Source organism: Molossus molossus, unplaced genomic scaffold (genome assembly GCF_014108415.1).
Source record: "Molossus molossus isolate mMolMol1 unplaced genomic scaffold, mMolMol1.p scaffold_m16_p_21, whole genome shotgun sequence".
NCBI classification, from domain to species: domain Eukaryota; kingdom Metazoa; phylum Chordata; class Mammalia; order Chiroptera; family Molossidae; genus Molossus; species Molossus molossus.
The window spans coordinates 10994472-11013811 of NW_023425357.1; the positions used below are offsets into that span (position 1 = coordinate 10994472).

At 44.2% G+C, this 19340-nt stretch overlaps 1 protein-coding gene across 1 annotated transcript in view; it reads right to left on the reverse strand.

The window, feature by feature from the left end:
* Positions 1–17489, reverse strand: part of FBXO17 (F-box protein 17) — a 33261-nt gene extending 15772 nt beyond the window's left edge. Inside the window, exon 1 of the mRNA XM_036275357.1 lies at positions 17347–17489. The gene's annotated coding sequence lies outside the window, so the exon portion shown is untranslated. The remainder of the gene's footprint in view (positions 1–17346) is intronic.
* Positions 17490–19340: the final 1851 nt, after the last annotated feature.

A 19340-nucleotide genomic window follows, 5' to 3' on the forward strand; every position in this document is an offset into this window, starting at 1 on the left:
ACAAAACAAAAAAACCCAAACAAACAAAAAAGAATTAGGAACCTATGGTGAGATGCCCTCAGCGGATTAACCTTGGGGTGACGGAGAAGGGGAGAGGGGAGTAGGTACTTACACTCTGCCAACGACCCACAGCACCCATGTAGAACTTGAACTCCCAAGGGAGAATAAGTGTGCAAGCCACCAAGCCAAGGTCCACTAACACCCCCGGAGACATATTCACCAGTGTAAGTTGGGGTATGTCAGTGGTGGGATTCGGGGTGCATTTCTGCTATGTGCACACGTGCATGTCTTTCCATATATATATTTGCTCAGGAGTCCTATGTTTCCCAGAATGGGTACCTTAAAAAAAATTACCTTTATTGGTGTATAATTTACATCCAGTAAAATGCACACACTTCAAGTGTATAATTTGAGCTTTAACAACTGTATACAAGCATGTGATCATCACCACAACGAGACACAGAACACTTCTGTCATTCTAAAGGTTTGCCCCTTTGCCACCATCGCCAGCCCCCACTCCAAGGCAACCACCAATCTGCTTTCCATCACTCTAAATTCGATTTTCTTTTCTAAATTTTCACATAGATGGAATCATATGGTGTGTCAGTGATCGATTTACTGCCTCCCAGTTCCAAGTTGCTAACCCGGAATTTGGCCCTTTCAATCTTTTCTCTTTTCTGGCTGACGCGATGTTAACTTTGTCCAGTAGAGAGAGCCAGAGAGATGTTGCAAGAGGAAAGGGTTTTGCTTCCAGCTTGCAGATGCGGTTCCCCAGGGCAGGCAGCAGCTCCTGCCCAGTCCCGCAGTGTGCATGGTTCTCCAGCGGCTAGCAGTCAGCAGCACCCTGCACGGCCAGCACCTTCCCCTGGCACCCACCTCAGGTGGTTTCCTAGCCGAGTACCTCTGGTTGAAGCATTTCTTTGTGAACTTTCTCTAGCACCCTAGAGGATTAAGTTCTAGTAAGTTCTAGAAGGTAGATTTCCAACAGGGTCCACAAGTACAGCACCACAGGGACGTCTATGCCCTTTAATGAGTCAAGGCCAAGTGTTTCCCAGTGAGATCAGAGTCCCCGGGACTGTCCTCAGCTCTCTATCTCAGATCTTAGGGTTAGTGGCTGCTCCTTCTGTATGCAGTTTCTATATTCTTTAGCATTCTCTTTATTTCTTAGTAGCCAATCCCTCTTACTCCAACCCTGCTATTATTCATAATTCTGTACACTAAGCATTCTCTCTTCAAATTACTGCGTGGGTTCAGTCTCCTGACTGGACCTGACAAATACAGGATATGACCCTGTGTCTTCTTTCCTGCACCATAACATCCTGCACGATTCATCCACATTGTTGCATATATCCATCAGCAGTCCATCCCTTTTTATTGCCGAGTAGTATTCCACTGAACAGACAAACCACAGTCTGTTTATCCACTCCCCATGATGGACATTTGGGTTGTTTCCAGTTTGGAGTGATTACAAATAAAGCTGCTATAAACATTCATGTACAAGTGTTTATTTACGTGGACATATAAGTTTTCTCATGAGAAAATGCCAGGGAGTGAAATTCTTGGATCCCATGGTCAGTGTATATTTCACTTTACCCAAAACCCCCAATAGTTTTTTTTTGCCCCAGCCTGATCGTGCCATCTGCATTCTCATCAACAACGTATGAGAGTTGCCGTTGTCAGCACCTGGTATTGTCAGTCTTTTCAGTGTTAGACAGAATGGCTTCCTTGTCATACCTTCGGGAGGCTTTTCTCTACCTGACACTCTCCCTTATTCACTTTAACTCTTTGTTCTTGAACTGGAGCGCCCGTGTTGTTTCTAACCTGCAACAAACGATTACATAGAAATCATCAGTACGACACAATGAAAATCCTTTGCTCTTCAGAATTATCTGTGTTCAAAGAGTCAGTGTGGCTTCCCCTTCAAGAAGGCAGAAAGAGCTACCGATTATCAGGGCCTATCCTGGCCTATCTGAGCCTTTGAGTAGATTTTTTTTAAAAGGCAGCCCTTTGCCTGGCCGATTGAGCGCGTCGCACGCACCAAGAGGTCACCGGTTCCATTCCCGGTCAGGGCACATGCCCAGGGTGTGGGCCCGATCCCCAGTGAGGGGCATGCAGGAGGCGGCCAATCGATGTTCTCTCTCATCGATGTTTCTATTTCTCCCTCTCATATAAATAATAATAATAAAAAAGGCAGCCCTGCCCTGGCCGGTTTGGCTCAGCGGTTAGAGCGTCGGCCTGCGGTCCTAAGAGACCCGGGTTCGGTTCCCGCTACCTAAGGGCGCGTACCTCGGTTGCAGTTTGTCCCCGGCCCTGGTCGGTTGTGCAGGTGGTAGCCACTCGATGTGTTCCTTTCACATCGATGTTTCTCTCTCTCTCTCTCTGTTCCTCTCTTTCCCTCCCACTCTACCTGAACAAAAAATGGAAAAATGTCCTCGGGTGAGGATAAAAAAAAAAAAAAAAGGCAGCCCTACTGGGTGAATGCAACCCCAGGGTTGCAGGGCCTGGTAATCAGAGCAAGGCCTGGATTTCAGCCTCTACTCCCGCCGCCCCCGGTTAGTCTCACAATGACAGCTCATAAGTGCCTGATCCCGCGCTAGATGCTCTCGAAACAGTGGCCCAGGAATCCCAAGTTCAAATGCCTACAAGAGACGAGCAGAATTCTAAATGAGGCCGACTGGGTGGGAGGAACAGGGAGTGGAGGAGGCTCGTAAATCAGAGAACAGCCCACCTGGAGGCTGTGCCCATACTCACTCTGCCTGATCTACTGCCAGCGAGAAAGGTCACAGTTTGGCCACATCTTCCAGTTTTTCAAAAGAAACTAGAAATCCCAGTTTTTATGTAAAGTCACCCAATTTTTAAATGTTAGAAATGCATTAAAAAAATTAAAGTGCAGCCCTGGCCGGTTTGGCTCAGCGGTTGGAGCTTCGGTCTGCAGTACAGAGAGACCTGGGTTCGGTTCCCGCTAAGGGCACGTACCTCGGCTGCAGTTTGTCCCCGGCCCTGGTTGGTCGTGCGGGTGGCAGCCACTCGATGTGTCCCTTCACATCGATGTTTCTCTCTCTCTCTTCTTCTCTCTCCCTCCCGCTCTATCTGAACAACAACAAAAAAATTAAAGCGCAGTATGGGCCAGATAAGACCCAGGAATGGACTGGGGTGGCTGTCTTGTGACTTCTGTATTTTCCCAGCTGACCTTCACACCAGGAAGAAATTGAGGCCCAGAGAGGTGAAGTGACTCACATAAGGTCACACAGCAGTCAGAAGTGGAATGGGGCCTGGATCCGGGCAGTCCTCTCTCCCTCCCAAAGGACACTCTATGTACAGCAAAGAAATTAAAAAGCAAAGTGAACCCTGGCTGATGCGTTGGCCTGCGTACCAAAGGGTCTCAGGTTCAATTTCCAGCCAAGGGCACGTAGCTGGGTTGCAGGTTCCATCCCTGGCCCAGGCAAGTGCAGGGGGCAACCAGTTGATGTGAAAGACACATCGATGTTTGTCTCTCTGTCTCTCTCCCTTCCTTCCACTCTAAAAAAAAAAAAAAAAATCGATGGAAAAATATTCTTGTGTGAGGAACACACACACACACACACACACACACACACACACACACACAGAGTTAAACAAGGTGAACAGGAAGACCATTACCCAAAAAGGAAATGTCGATACATGCTTGAAAGACAGAAAGCAGACCAAAGCGTGGGGGCCAGGACAGAATTCAAGGTGGGGACAATGGAGCCTCAAGGACTCCCAGAGGCCCTGGACCCAGAGTCAGCGGTTCAAGGGGGCCAGGTTGGGGTCAGCATACAAGTCAGGAGAGAGCAGAATGAGGACAGAGGTTAGTCCATCTTTGAAAATACTGTGCCTATTGGCTCCCTGCTCCCTTTCCTCCCTCCCTCATGCTGTGCCACACAGGTCTCAGGCTGCCAAAGATTCACACACAGGAAAGAAACCCACAGAACTAGACGATGGTTGTCTAGAGAAATCACAGGACGCATCCCAGCAAAGACTCACTCCCTTCGTGCTGACAAGTGCTGTCTCCAGACAGAGCCTCAGCCATCCCTTCAGCTGGAGTGAGAAGCCACTGGGAAAGCAGGACTATATTTAAAACAGCCCCAGGTCTCATAGCAGTGACTTTAAAAATGTCACCCAACCTAAAAAGGCATAATGATTCTATTTATCTGACATTTTACAAAAGACAAACTATGCCCAACTGGTGTGGCTCAGTGGCTGAGCATTGACCCACATACCAAGAGGTCGCCAGTTTGATTCCCGGTCAGGGCACATGCCCAGGTTGTGGACCAGATCCCCAGTGGGGGTCATGCAGGAGGCGGCCAGTCAATGTTCTCTCTCATCGATGTTTCTATCTCTCCCTCCCTCTTCCTTCCTCTCTCTCTCAAATCAATAAAGAAAAAAAATTTTTCAGAAAAGACAAACTATAGGGATTGAGAGCAGACCAATAGTTGCAAGATGTGAGGGGTGGATGTAATTATAAAGGGAGCTTTTTTACAGAGTGATGGGATATTGTGTGTTCAGAGTCCGTGTAGTTTCCTAATTGTGGTACATAAAAAATGAGTTAAAATTCAAAGAACTGGAAAACAAAACCCACATAGAACTGTATCATTACCACCCAAGAAGTCAATTTTACTGTATGATAATTTTTTTTAAAAATATTTTGTTCAGATAGAGTGGGGGGGGGGGGGAGAGAGAGAGAGAGAGAGAGAGAGAGAGACATCGACGTGAAAGGGACACATCGAGTGGCTGCCACCCGCACGACCCAACCAGGGCCGGGGACAAACTGCAACTGAGGTACATGCCCTTAGCGGGAACCGAACCCGGGACTTTCTGGTCTGCAGGCCAACGCTCCAAACGCTGAGCCAAACTGGCCTGGGCAATAAATACCCTTTTAAATGAAAAAAAAAAAAAAGTCACCCAGCTCCTCATTTGAAAATGTGATTGGACAAGCAAGGATCACAGGCTGTTTGAAGAAAACTAGCAGCCTGACAGAGAAATATTAAGATAAACATGCAAAGCTAAAGGGAACTGACCCCGGAGGAAACAAAGACAATTCAGAGAGCTGAAAGAACTTAAAAACCCTGAGCGCACTCAAGGCTGGCTTTGGCTTCATTCGTGTGGTTTATTTTTTATTTTTTTATTTTTTTTATTTTTTATTTTTTATTTTTTTTATTATTTTTATTTTTTTATTTTTTTGTTACAGATATTTTACCTTTTTACCCCATTGGCACCCCCCACCCCACCCCCCCTCCACCCTGTCCCCGGCTTAGTTGTCCATGTCCATTGGTCATGCATACATGCATATGAGTTCTGTGGTTAATCTCTTCCCACCACCCCCCCCATCCCCTCTTCTGAGGGATGTCAGTCTGTGCCCTACTTCCATGTGTCTGGGTCTACTGTATTCCTCAGACTGTTATGTTCATTATATTCCGTATATAAGTGAGATCATGTGGTATTTGTCTTTTTCTGCTTGGCTTCTTTCACTTAGGATAATACTTTCTAGGTCCCTCCATGTCGTCTCAAAGGATAAGAGATCTTTCTTTCTTACCGCTGCATAGTATTCCATTGTGTATATGTACCACAGCTTTTTGATCCATTCGTCTACTGGTGGACACTTGGGCTGTTTCCAGATCTTAGCTATTATAAATAGTGCTGCTATGAACATGGGGGTACATATATTCTTCCTGATTGGTGTTTCAGGCTTCTTAGGGTATATTCCCAGCAGTGGGATCACTGGGTCAAATGGAAGTTCAATTTTTAATTTTTTGAGGTAGCACCATATTGTTTTCCATAGCGGCTGCACCAGTCTGCATTCCCACCAGCAGTGTATTAGAGTCCCCTTTTCTCCACACCCTCGCCAACACTTGTTGTTTGATGATTTGTTGATGGCGGCCATTCTGACAGGTGTGAAGTGATACCTCATTGTTGTTTTAATTTGCATCTCTCTGATGATTAGTGATGTTGAGCATTTCTTCATATGTCTCTTGGCCATTTGTATGTCCTGTTTGGAGAGGTGTCTATTCAACTCCTCTGCCCATTTTTTAATTGGGTTCTTTGTCTTCCTTTTGTGGAGTTGTATGAGCACTCTGTATATATTGGAAATTAACCCCTTATCTGATACATCATTGGCAATGATGTTCTCCCATACAGTGGGTTGCCTTTCCATTTTGATGATTGTTTCTTTTGCTGTGCAGAAGCTTTTTAGTTTGATGTAGTCCCATGTGTTCATTTTCTCCTTTATTTCTGTTGCCTTAGGTGATGTATCAGTGAAAATTCTGCTCCGTATGATGTCCGAAATTTTGTTGCCTACATTTTCTTCTAGAATTTTTATGGATTCACGGGTCACATTTAAGTCTTTTATCCATTTTGAGTTTATTTTTGTGTATGGTGTAAGTTGATGGTCTAGTTTCATTTTTTTGCATGTAGCTGTCCAATTTTCCCAACACCATTTATTAAAGAGGCTGTCTTTACTCCACTGTATGCTCTTGCCACCTTTGTCAAATATTAATTGAGCGTATTGCCTTGGGTCCATTTCTGGGTTTTCAGTTCTGTTCCACTGGTCTATATGCCTGTTCTTGTGCCAGTACCAGGCTGTTTTGGTTACAGTCGCTTTGTAGTATAACCTGATATCTGGTATTGTGATCCCTCCAACTTTGTTCTTCTTTTTCAAGATTGCTGTGGCTATTCGGGGTCTTTTTTGGTTCCATATGAACTTTTGAAGTATTTGTTCTAGTTCTATGAAATATGTTGTTGGTATTTTGATAGGGATTGCATTGAATCTATAGATTGCTTTGGGTAGTATGGACATTTTAATTATGTTAATTCTTCCAATCCATGAACAGGGTATGTGCTTCCACTTTTTTATATCTTCCTCTATTTCTTTTTTCAATGACCTGTAGTTTTCTGCAAATAGGTCCTTTACTTCTTTGGTTAAGTTTATTCCTAGGTATCGTAATTTTTTTGGAGCGATGGTAAATGGGATTGTTTTTTCAGTTTCTCTTTCTGTGAGTTCATCATTGATGTACAAGAATGCCGTCGACTTCTTGACGTTAATTTTGTATCCTGCTACTTTGCCAAATTCATTTATTAAGTCTAATAGATTTTTGATGGAGTCTTTAGGGTTTTCTATGTACAATATCATGTCATCTGCAAATAATGACAGTTTCACTTCCTCCTTTCCAATTTGGATCCCTTTTATTTTTTCTTCATGTCTGATTGCTGTGGCTAAGACTTCCAGTACAATGTTAAATAAGAGTGGCGAAAGTGGACATCCCTGTCTTGTTCCTGTTCTTAATGGGAATGTTTTTAGTTTCTGTCCATTGAGTATGATGTTGGCTGTAGGTCTTTCATATATGGCCTTTATTATGTTGAGATATGGTCCCTCTATTCCTACATTGCTGAGCGTTTTTATCAGAAATGGATGCTGGATTTTGTCGAATGCTTTTTCAGCATCTATTGATATGATCATGTGGTTTTTATTCTTCATTTTGTTTATGTGGTGTATCACGTTTATTGATTTGCGAATATTGTACCAGCCTTGCATCCCTGGAATGAATCCCACTTGGTCATGGTGAATAATTTTTTTGATGTATTTCTGGATCCGATTTGCTAATATTTTGTTCAGGATTTTGGCGTCTATGTTCATCAGGGATATTGGCCTGTAGTTTTCTTTCTTCGTAGTGTCTTTTTCTGGTTTTGGAATTAGAATTATGCTGGCCTCATAGAACGTGTTTGGAAGTCTTCCTTCTTCTTGAATTTTTGAAATAGTTTGAGGAGAATGGGTGTTAGTTCTTTTTTGAATGTTCGGTAAAACTCCCCCGTGAAACCATCTGGGCCTGGGCTTTTGTTTGCTGGGAGAGTCTTGATTACCTCTTCAATTTCCTTAGTTGTTATTGGTCTGTTCAAGTTTTCTATCTCTTCCGGGAATAGTTTAGGGAGACTGTGTGTTTCTAGAAATTTGTCCATTTCGCTGAGATTGTCGAATTTGTTGCCATATAGTTGTTCGTAGTAGTTGTTAACGATCTTTTGTATTTCCGTGGTGTTGGTTGTTACTTCTCCTCTTTCATTTCTGATTTTGTGTATTTGGGTTCTCTCTCTTTGTTTCTTGGTGAGTCTAGCTAAGGGTCCATCTATCTTGTTTATCTTTTCGAAAAACCAGCTCTTTGTTTCATTGATCCTTTGAATTGTTTTTTTGGTCTCTATGTCATTTATTTCTGCTCTGATCTTTACTATTTCCTTCCTTCTACTTGCTCTGGGGTTTTCTTTTTGTTTGCTTTCTAATTCTTTAAGTTGTGAGGTTAGACAGTCAATTAGAAATTTTTCTTGTTTTTTGAGGTAGGCCTGTAGTGCTATGAACTTCCCTCTCAGAACTGCTTTCGCTGCATCCCATAGATTTTGTGTTGTTGTGTGTTCATTTTCATTGGTTTCCAGGAAGTTTTTAATTTCTTCCTTGATCTCCTCGGTGACCCATTCATTGTTTAATAACATGCTATTTAGCCTCCATGTGTTGAAATGTCTTTGCATGTTCTTGTTGCAATTGATTTCTAGTTTCATGCCATTGTGATCTGAGAAGATGCTTGATATGATTTCAATCTTCTTGAACTTGTAGAGATTTAGTTTGTGTCCTATCATGTGGTCTATCTTTGAGAATGTCCCATGTGCACTTGAGAAGAATGTGTATTCTGTAGTTTTGGGGTGTAATTCTCTGTAGATATCTATTAAATCCATTTGGTCTAGTGCTTCATTGAGAGTCTCTGTTTCCTTGCTAATTTTTTGCCTAGAGGATCTATCCAGTGCTGTCAACGGGGTGTTGAAGTCCCCTGCTATGATTGTATTGTTGTCGATTTCTCCTTGGAAGTCCTCCAGAAGATTTTTAATATATTTTGGTGCTCCTATATTGGGTGCATATATGTTTATCAAGGTTATATCTTCCTGTTGGATAGATCCTTTCAATATTATGTAGTGGCCGTCTTTGTCTCTAGTTATGGTCTTCATTTTGAAATCTATTTTATCAGATATGAGAATTGCTACCCCAGCTTTTTTTTGCTTTCCATTTGCTTGGAAAATTTTTTTCCATCCCTTCACTTTCAACCTATGTGAGTCTTTTGTTGAGAGGTGGGTCTCTTGTAAACAACATATAGATGAGTCATGCTTTCTTATCCAATCAGCTACTCTGTGTCTCTTTATGGGAGCATTCAATCCATTTACGTTTAAGGTGATTATTGATATGTACTTATTTATTGCCATTTTTGTTTAGTGTGGTTCTATTTTTCTTCCCATTTCTACTGCTAATTACAGCAGTCCTTTTAACATTTCTTGCAGTGCTGGTTTGGTGCTAATGTATTCCCTTAGCTTTTTTTTGTCTGGGAAGCTCTTTATTTGATCTTCTATTTTGAATGATAGCCTTGCTGGGTAGAGTAGTCTTGGATTCAGATTCTTGTTTTTCATGACCTTGATTACTTCATGCCATTCTCTTCTGGCCTGTAGTGTTTCTTGTGAGAAGTCAGCTGAGAGCCTTATGGGGTTCCCTTTGTAGGTAACCTGCTGCTTATCTCTTGCTGCTTTTAGGATTCTCTCTTTGTCTTTAATTTGTGGCATTTTAATTACTATGTGTCTTGGTGTGGGCCTGTTTGGGTTCCTCTTACTTGGGACTCTCTGTGCTTCTTGAACTTGAATGCCTTCTTCCTTCACCAAATTAGGGAAGTTTTCTGTCACTATTTTTTTGAATATATTCTCTATCCCTTGCTCCTTTTCTTCTTCTTCGGGGACTCCTATGATGCGAATATTATTACGTTTCCAGTTGTCCCATAGTTCTCTTAAGCTGTCTTCCTGTTTTTTAATAGTTTTTTCCTTTTGTTTTTCTGATTGGTTGATTTTTTCTACCCTGTCTTCTAATTCACTGATCCGGTCCTCAGCTTCCCCTACTCTGCTTTTTAAACCTTCCAATGTGTTTTTCATTTCGGATATGTCATTTTTTATCACTTCTTGTTGGTTTTTAATTTCCATTTGGCTTATTTTCAGTGTCTCTATGTCCTTACTCATGCTGTTCAGCTTCCTCAAGATCATGGCTCTGAATTCTAGCTCTGTTAACATGCCTAATTGCTCCACATTGATCTCATCTTCGGTGGAGGTGTCTTGCTCTTTCATTTGGCTTCTGTTTCTGTGTTTCACCATTTTAGCTATCACTGTGGGCTTTGGAGCCTGTCAAGTTCTCCCTGTGGGTGTTGGTGTTCTGCTGTTTGTGGCTCCCTCTCCTGTGTTTAGATGAGCGAGGGAGGACCCGCGTTGAACACCACTGTCAAGTCTTACTTTCCTGGTTAAAGTTGCCAGCCCAGGAAACGTACTGTTATCCTCTAGCTTTTTGCCTGGAGGCTAGCAGTCTAGGTTAATTGATGAGTTTTGGGTTGTCAGTTGATTGAAAAACTCCCTCTGGTGCTCAGCCAAGGGGCTTTCACGAGGGTGGGGCAGATGCTGGTCGTTAGTGAGCCTCAATTAGCACTTCAATGGCCCACAGGGTGGGGTTGGATCTCCGAGGGAGGGGCTGCTGCCTCTCTCAGAGCCCTGGGAAGGAGCAATGTGGCCACCGTCCTGGGTGGCTGCACTCAGCCAAAGCTCTGAGCGCCTCCAAACCCCGAGTGTCCCGACACAGCTCCAGTCCAGTCCGCCCTCCCTCTGCCAGAGCCCAAGGTGAGTGGCTGTGGCTGTTTCAGCCTCTGTCCCGGCTGCGCTGTGGGGCCGCCTGGGAGTGTAACCCGCGGGCGCCGCTTATATCTAAGGCCGCTGCCGAGCTGCCGACCGTGCGCTCCCAGCCCCGTCTCGCGCCTTCGCAAGCCTACCGGGATGGAGTCAGTGTCCCTCGTTGTATGGTCCTCGCAAGCTGCTTTTCTGTTGGTTTTTCCCGTCGATTTGTCTGTGTTATAGTTGTAATTCCAGTTTGGTTCTGGGAGACGGTCTGTGTAGCTCCGTTCACTCCGCGGCCATTTTTTCCCTTCCCCATTCGTGTGGTTTAAATGCTCCGCTGTCGCCAACTTGGAATTCGTAATCATTTTTGAACAAGGGGCCCACCCTTTCATTTTGCACTGGGCTCTGCAGATTATGGAGCTGGTCCTGGGTACACTTAGATTTCAGAAGATACTTAAAACAAGCCTGGCTGGTATGGCTCAGTGGTTGAGTGTCAACCCATGCACCAAGAGGTCACCGGTTCAATTCCTGGTCAGGGCACATGCCCTGGCTGCGGGCCAAATCCCCAGTGGGGGGCATGCAGGAGGTGGCCAATCGATGTTTATATCTCTCCCTTTTTCTTCCTCTCTCTCTAAAAATCAATCAATCAATCAATCAATCAGTAAAAAACAAGAGTAGTGGTAGAAAAGGAAGAATGTCTTTTAGAACAAAAAAAAATTCCAAGAAATAGATTGGATGTGTTAGAGACAGAAAAATGCTTCTCTCCAAAGGGAAAATTTTCTTTAAAAAAGGACAAAAATTAAAGCTATGAGAAACTGCATGAAAAAAAACAAAACTGTTAAAGAAATCATAGTCCAACTATCATATACACTAACCTGTATCCATGTCTTGTCCATTTGACATATGCAAGAAAAAGGACTCCATTTGACCTGGGAGCATTCTCCCTATAGTGCCCTGTTTATTAGTTTTCATGGAGAAAAGGCTGTCTTTTTTTTTTTAAAGATATACTTGACATATAACATTGTATACATTTAAGGTATACAATGTGTTCATTTGATACATTTATATATTGCAATATGATTACCACTGTATTGTTAGCTAACACCTCTATCCAGTCACATAATTATTATCTATTTTGTGGTGAGAATATTTGTGATCTGGCCTCTTAGCATAAAGATTGTCTTTTCAACAAATAGTGCTGGGAATATTATATGTGAAAAGGTGAATTTAGGCCTTTATCTCACACCATATACAAATATCAATTCAAAATGAATCATAGACCTAAATGTAAGAAGCTAAAACTCTTAAAAACTTTAAAAAAGTTTTTAGAAGAAAACAGAAGAAAAATCTCATGATCTTTGGTTAGGCAAAGCTTTCTTACATACAACACCAAATTTGAAAACTTCTGCACTTCAAAGGAGACTTCTAAGAAAATGAAAAGACGAGCTATGGATTGGCAGAAAATATTTGCAAATCATATATCTGATAAAAGACTTGTATCTAGACTATATAGAGAACACTTACAATTCAATAAGACAAACAAACCAATTAAAAATGGACAAAGGAGCCCTGGCTGGTTTGGCTCAGCAGTTAGAGCGTTGGCCTGCGGACCAGAGAGTCCCGGGTTCGGTTCCCGTTAAGGGCACGTACCTCAGTTGCAGTTTGTCCCCGGCCCCAGTTGGGGTCATGTGGGTGGCAGCTAGTTGATGCGTCTCTCTCATGTCGATGTTTCTCTCTCTCTCTTCCTCCTTCTCTCCCTCCCACTCTATCTGAAGATAAATGCAAAAATGTCCTCCAGTGAGGATTAAAAAAAAAAAAAAATGGACAAAAGATTTGAATAGACATTTCACCAATGAAGACATACAAATGACTAATAAACACATGAAAAGATGCACAACATCATTAGTCATTAAGGAAATGCAAATTAAAATTAAAATAAGACACCACGTCATGTCCATATACAACGGCTAATGTTTAAAAGGTGGGTGAGGACGAGGAGAAACTAGAACACCACAGGTTGCGTCTGCAGGAATGTAAAATGATACAGCCACTTTGGAAAACAGTTAGACAGTAATTTTAAAAGTTGAATGTTAAAAAAAAAGTTAAACATAAACTGACATTGAAGCCCAGCAATTCCACTACTAGAGAAATGAGAACATATGTCTACACAGACTTGATTGCAAATGTCCATAGCAGCATTATAAACCTGGAAACAATCCACATTGTCCATCATCTGGTGAACGGGTAAATAAAATGCAGTCCATCCATATAATAAAATATTATTGTTCTATAAAATAAGGAATAAAGTACTGCTACATGCTACAATATGAATGAATCCCCAAACAGTATATATGCTAAGTTAAAGAAGCCACATACTGTATGATGTGTTCATATGAAATGTCCAGAAAAGACACATCTAAAGATACAGGAAGTAGATTCGTAGTTGCCTGGGGCTGGGCATGGGAACAGAGTGACCACAAATAGGCACAAGGGATATTTTGGAGGTGATAGAAATACTCCAAAACCACGGTGATGGCAGCACAATTCTGTAAATTCACTAAAACCCGCTGAATTATACACTTAAAAGGGCTGAATTTTATGGCATGTAAATTACACCTCAATAAAGCTGTCCAAAGCAACCCCTGCAGATTGTATACAGTGAAAGTGTGTCAGATTTACATATGGCAACAGAGCAGAGATGGTATCAACCTTGACGGTGCACAAACATTGCATAACCCACAAAAGATGAGAAATGAGAGGTGGGGGGAGGGGGTGCTGAGACGGTAGGCTCACCTACTTTATATCATCATGGGAATAAAGGCTGCCAGAAAAAAAAAGAAGTGAAGCATAAAATGTAAAGTGAAGCATAAAATGTAAAGTTACAAAGGTAAATAAGAAATGATCTTTAGCCATGGCCAGTTTGGCTCAGCGGTTAGAGCGTTGGCCTACGGTCCAGAGAGATCCGCGTTCAGTTCCTGCTAAGGGCACGTACCTCAGTTGCAGTTTGTCCCCGGCCCAACCAGGGCCGGTTGGGTCGTGTGGGTGGCAGCCACTCAATGTGTCCCTTTTGTGTTGATGTTTCTCTCTCTCTCTCTCTTTCTCCCTCCCACTCTATCTGAACAAAAAATGGAAAAATGTCCTCGGGTGAGGATTTAAAAAAAAAAGAAAGAAATGATCTTTAAAAAGTACAATTATTATTTAATGTTTTTATTGATTTTTTAGACAGGAAGGGAGAGGAAGAAACAGAAACATCCTTGAGAACATCGATTAGCTGCCTCCTGCATGCCCCCCACTGGGGATCGGGCCCACAACATGGGCATGTGCCCTGACCAGGAATTGAACCAGTGACCTCTTGGTCCACGGGTTGATGCTCAACCACACTGGCTGGCCAAAAAGTACAATTATTAAAAATTGGTGGAGTGATGAAGCCGGGGAAGATGCAGTGGGCTAAATGTCATCCTTCATAGCAGACAGTAATAGAGGGTTTGGAATTTCTCAGTTTCTCTGTCATTTCACTGTCATCAACCTCTCATTACCCAGCTGCCCTCTGGGCCACAGCGTGGGTGACGTGGAGGCACAGTTACTTGGCTTTTCGGTATATTCGAATTTAAATGTAGTGAACATCATGTGTAATGAAGATCAAGGCCTGGTCCTCGACAAATGTTAGCTGCCTTCGTGACCCTATTACTATAATTAGCAGTTAAGGTCCAGCTAAGGGATTGCAGTCTGTGCGGGCACCTCCAGGCGTGGGGGCATACTGCAACCTTGACTAGAAGAATGTGGGCTAAGGGGAGACGGGCTTAGGAAGTAATGGGATGAGACAGAGCAGCACACAACACTGTGCCAGAGGCAAGATCGGAGCCATCTGAGGAATTTTAAAAAGGAAAAATGCCCTGGCTGGTGTCGCTCAGTTGGTTGAGCATCACAGGTTCAATTCCCAGGCAGGGCACATGGCTGAGTTGCGGGCTCGATCCCCATTACGGGGTGTGCTGGAGGCAGCCCATTCATATTTGATGTTTCTCTCTCACATCAGTGTATCTCTCTCTCCCTTCCTCTCTCTCTAAAATCAATAAAAACATATTTTAAAAATGATAAAAAATATAAAAAGGAGAAAGAACATGCCAAGTTCAAAACACATCTCGAGAAAATAAGAGCGCAGGGCCCAACAGCAGTTAGGATGGTAACAGCAGTTATTCACAGGTGAGCTGACCATGGTAGTTAAGAAAAACCCTTCACAAAATACAAACAGCTGTTAACTGTGCATGACCTCTGCTCTAGGCACTTGGGAAGTGCTTACAGAATCTCACAGAAGCCTCACAAACCACCCCAAGAGGTAGACACTACTTTTCAGCTGGGGAAACTGAGGCCTGGAGGAGGGGCTCAACAGATCCAAGGTCACCAGACAAGTGAGCAGCAGAATCAGGATTTGAACCTTGGTGTGGAGAACGGGGTTTGTGTCACGGTGCCCGTATCTTCATCTCTTCTTAGTTTCTAAATTGTCTTTATGTGCCCAAATTTTTACCATAAAACTTTCATCATATAGAAAAGTTGATAGCATAGGAAAATGAGCATCCATTTTGCCATATTTGCTTTCTCTCGTTCTTCTGATGAACTCTGAAATACTTTCACGTGCACCTTCTAAAAAAGAATCAGGGCATGCTATCGGTCTGCACTGTGACCCCACTTACCAACACTAAGGGAAATGCTTCTGCCTGCTAATACTCAACTTCCCCATTGTCCCAAGGTTTTTGTTTCTTCCTAACAAGGTCCAGGACTCACACAGTGTTGGGGCGGTTTTGTCTCCTTAATTCTTTTTAATCTGAAACACTGCCCTGCCTTTTCCATTTTCCCCTAAAGAGATTATATTATTTTTATTATAGGAAAAAACAAAACAAAACAAGGCAAACTCACTTCCCTTTTATTTGTGAACCATATGTCTAAGTTGACTGGATAAAAAGTAGTATTTAAGTCCAGGGGTTGCTCAGTGGATTGAGCGTCGGCCCACGGACTGAGAAGTCTGGTTTCCACTCCCTGTCAGGGCACATGCCCGGGTGAGGCTCCATCCCCAGTAGGGGGCGTGCAGGAGGCAGCCGATCAATGTTTCTTACACATAAGTTTCCATCTCTCCCTTCATCGCTCTCTAAAAAATCAGTACAAACATATTTTATTTTATTTTATTTATTTATTTATTATTATTATTTTTTATCCTCACCCGAGGACATTTTTGCATTTATCTTCAGATAGAGCAGGAGGGAGAGAGGGAGGAAGAGAGAGAAACATCCATGTGAGAGAGACACATCGAGTGGTCGCCACCTACACCACCCCAACCGGGGCAGGGGACAAACTACAACCGAGGCACATGCCCTTAGCGGGAACTGAACCAGGGTCTCTCTGGTCCCCGGCCGATGCTCTAACCGCTGAGCCAAACTGGCCAGGGCCAATACAAACATTTTTTAAAAAAATAGTATTTAAATAAATATAAAATGTTTATTTGAAAAATGTTTTTTTAATGAAAAAAAAAATTTTTTTTAAGCAGACTCCTCACTCAGCCAGGCCTCATGAAAATGGGAGTCAACAGATCCTATATATATATTTAATGGAAAAGAAATACCAGTTTAAAAAATCGTTTTATATGACAAAGCAGCCAATAGAGAAACTAATAGGAATATAGGGGGGCGGAGGCCGTGCAGGGATAAAAGCTGTCCCCATCTATTTTTAGTAAGTGATTAGTGGACATTGCCTAAAAGTTGATAAACTAAGAAATAATCCAAGAGTTTGCTTTAGAGATTTGGAAATAACTTCCAGAAGAATAAAAAGCAGAAAAAAAGGTTTAAAGCGATGCACCAGGGATCACAAGCTATTTTTGCCATTTTAAAAAAGTAATTGAATTGCAACATTTAATTGGCTACGGGTGAGGGGGAGCTGTTTAAAGGGCTGTCATTTTTCATGCCAAACTTTGCCCTATTTTGTCTTTTGTCCTCGTGTGTTACCGGGACATTGAAAAAGTTGTATTCCTTTTATTTTATTCTTTGCATGGGGATGCACCCTGGCTCCAAGTGGGCCAGAAAGTTGTATTCTTTTGAAAGTAGGTTTGTAGGATGGCAGTTTTTCAAACAGGGAGTAAATAATTGCTGCCTAACCTCGATATAGGAGTGTGAAAAAAAAATATGCCTGAACAGCAAAAGTTAAGTTAAGGAACAAGATTTAATTTGGGAGGAGCGGCCGCAGCTAAAAACATACTGTGGCCATTCCGACTCGCAGATTTTGCGAAGGGGCTGCCAGTTGGAAGAAACAAAAACCGTTGTTGTTAAGAAGTGGTCAGCCTCTGAGCGGCCGTTGTGAGCCGTGTCGCCCGGCCCAGGATTGATGCAATGGTGGCCTCTGCGGTCGCGCAGCGGGTGGGGACGGGTGGGCTCTAGAGGACCCGGTTCACAAGCAAAGCGACCCGGCGCTTTCAAACGTGCCTTGTGTAACTCTGGACTTAGAGGGACACAAGTTAGCAGCGACAGCCTGGGACGCCGGAGGGGGGAGGGGCGCTGGGGTACAGGGTTCCCGGAGATCCGCTCCTCCGGGCAGGGCCTGGGGCGGAAATCCTCCCCCGGGCGCCCCTGAACGTGGGGACGGGTCCGGATCTGGGTCCCTACCTGTCCCGGCGCTCACCTGGAGGCCAGCGCGGAGGCGGCAGCGGGCTAAGATCCCCTTCCCCACATAGCTCTGGGAGGCAGGCGCGGGGCTCACCGGGGCCGGCGCCGCCCAGGGAGCCCCGGACGGCGGTGCGGGCAGTTGGTCTTCTCCGGGGGTTGCGGCTGACGTCGGGCGCCGGGGGCGGGCGGCTCTGAGACCCGGCAGCGGGCGGGAGCGACAGAGGGGCGGGATCCCGGAGCGCAGCTGGCGCCGGGGGCGGGCGGGCCGGACACCCAACCCCGGTGCTCCCGGATCGGGGGGGCCCGCCCCTCTGGGAACGTACACTTTCCCCGCAGGGTCACCTGCTGCGCCGGAGCCCACCATCCGAGACCCGGGTCCGCGGCGCACACCCTAGGCACCTCCTCTGCGCGAGTTCCACCTACTCTGGGGCCCCCAGCCGTGGGAGTTGTTCTGGCCTCCCCTCCCCCCCCAACCTTCTCTTTCCAGCGTTCCGCTTACAGCCGCCTACGCCATTGAAAACCTCTATCCCGCCATCTGTGCGCTGCTGGTAAATGGCCTGGCTGTGACTCCGACCCTGCGCCCGACTGAAACCCTGGGATGCAAGTTCCCGTCCACGTGTCTTTTCAGGTGTGTCCCGAGAGCAATCGCAGAAGCACGGGCCCCCCAGGGAGACTCTGAACCTTTGGCTCTGCCTACAGAGAAAAGCAATGTGGAGATCAAAGAACCGGTTACTTGAGAGATGCAGTATTAAACTACTAGTGTTTAAATATCTTAACTGCTTCTGGTTCAGCAGAGTAGTTGTTATCTTTTTCCAAGCTGAAAGTGCCTCATCGATTACCATTTTCTGGGCATGACCTATTGTGCCCATGGCTCCAGGCTGCTATATAATTACCCCGGGGAAAATCAAATCTTTATCAGTGGGTTCCCACTATTCCGCAGAAGCACACAGTTCTAATAGGGGTTCCCCTTTTTAGAAAGCAGCCCTTGGAAGGTAGCATTAATAGTCATTACCATTTACAAATAGCCCCTGTGATACTATGATTTATAGTAAAAAAAATATATATATATATATATCCCCATTGCTGGCACAGGGCTCCTAAAACCCTTGGAATTTCCTAAGTGATGATAGCAATAAAGGTATCTTTTGTTGTGTTAATGATTGACACTTGGAAAGCCCCCAGGTACCCTAAGTTTGAGAGTTGGTTGCCTGGGGGCTCAACCTAGTGATTAGACTCTAATCATTAGAAGATTGGCACTGTTCGGCTCACTCACTCCCCACCCTAACTTCAGAGGGGGGGAGAGGGCCTGGAGGTGAAACAATGGGCGATGCTTTAATCAATCATGTATAAGAAAGCCTCGGTGGAACCCCCAAAGAACAGCTTCTGGAGTGGTGAACTCATGGAGATTTGTGAAGAGTGAAATGCTTAGGGAGGTTATGGAAGTCCTGAGCTCTTTCCCCCAACCTATGCATCTGGCTGTTACCGAGTTATATCCTTTAAAAAATTTTTTTAAATTGATTTTTTAGCGAGAGAAGAAGGGAGAGAGACAGAAACGTCAATGTGAATGAGAAACATCAATCAACTGCCTCCTGCATGCTCCCCACTGGGGATGGAGTTTACAGCCTGGGCATGTGCTGGAATGGAACCGGCGACCTCTTGGTGCACGGGTCCACGCTCAACCACTGAGCCACACCAGCCGGGCACTTTAAAAACCTCTTCCCTTGCCCAGCTGGTGTGGCTCAGTGGACTGAGCATCTCCCATGGACTGAGAGGTCCCGGTTTGATTTCCCATCAGGGCACATACCCAGGTTGCGGGCTTGATCCCCAGTAACCCTACTGGGGCGTGCAGGAGGCAGCAGATCATGTATCTCTCACATGGATGTTTCTATCTCTCTCTCTCTCTCTCTCTCTCTCTCTCTCAAAAATAAAAATAAAAAATAAAAAAACCTCTCCTTCCTCCTCTAAATTGTAGATAACAGAATTAATCTGAAGGTTCAGTACCAGTAAAAA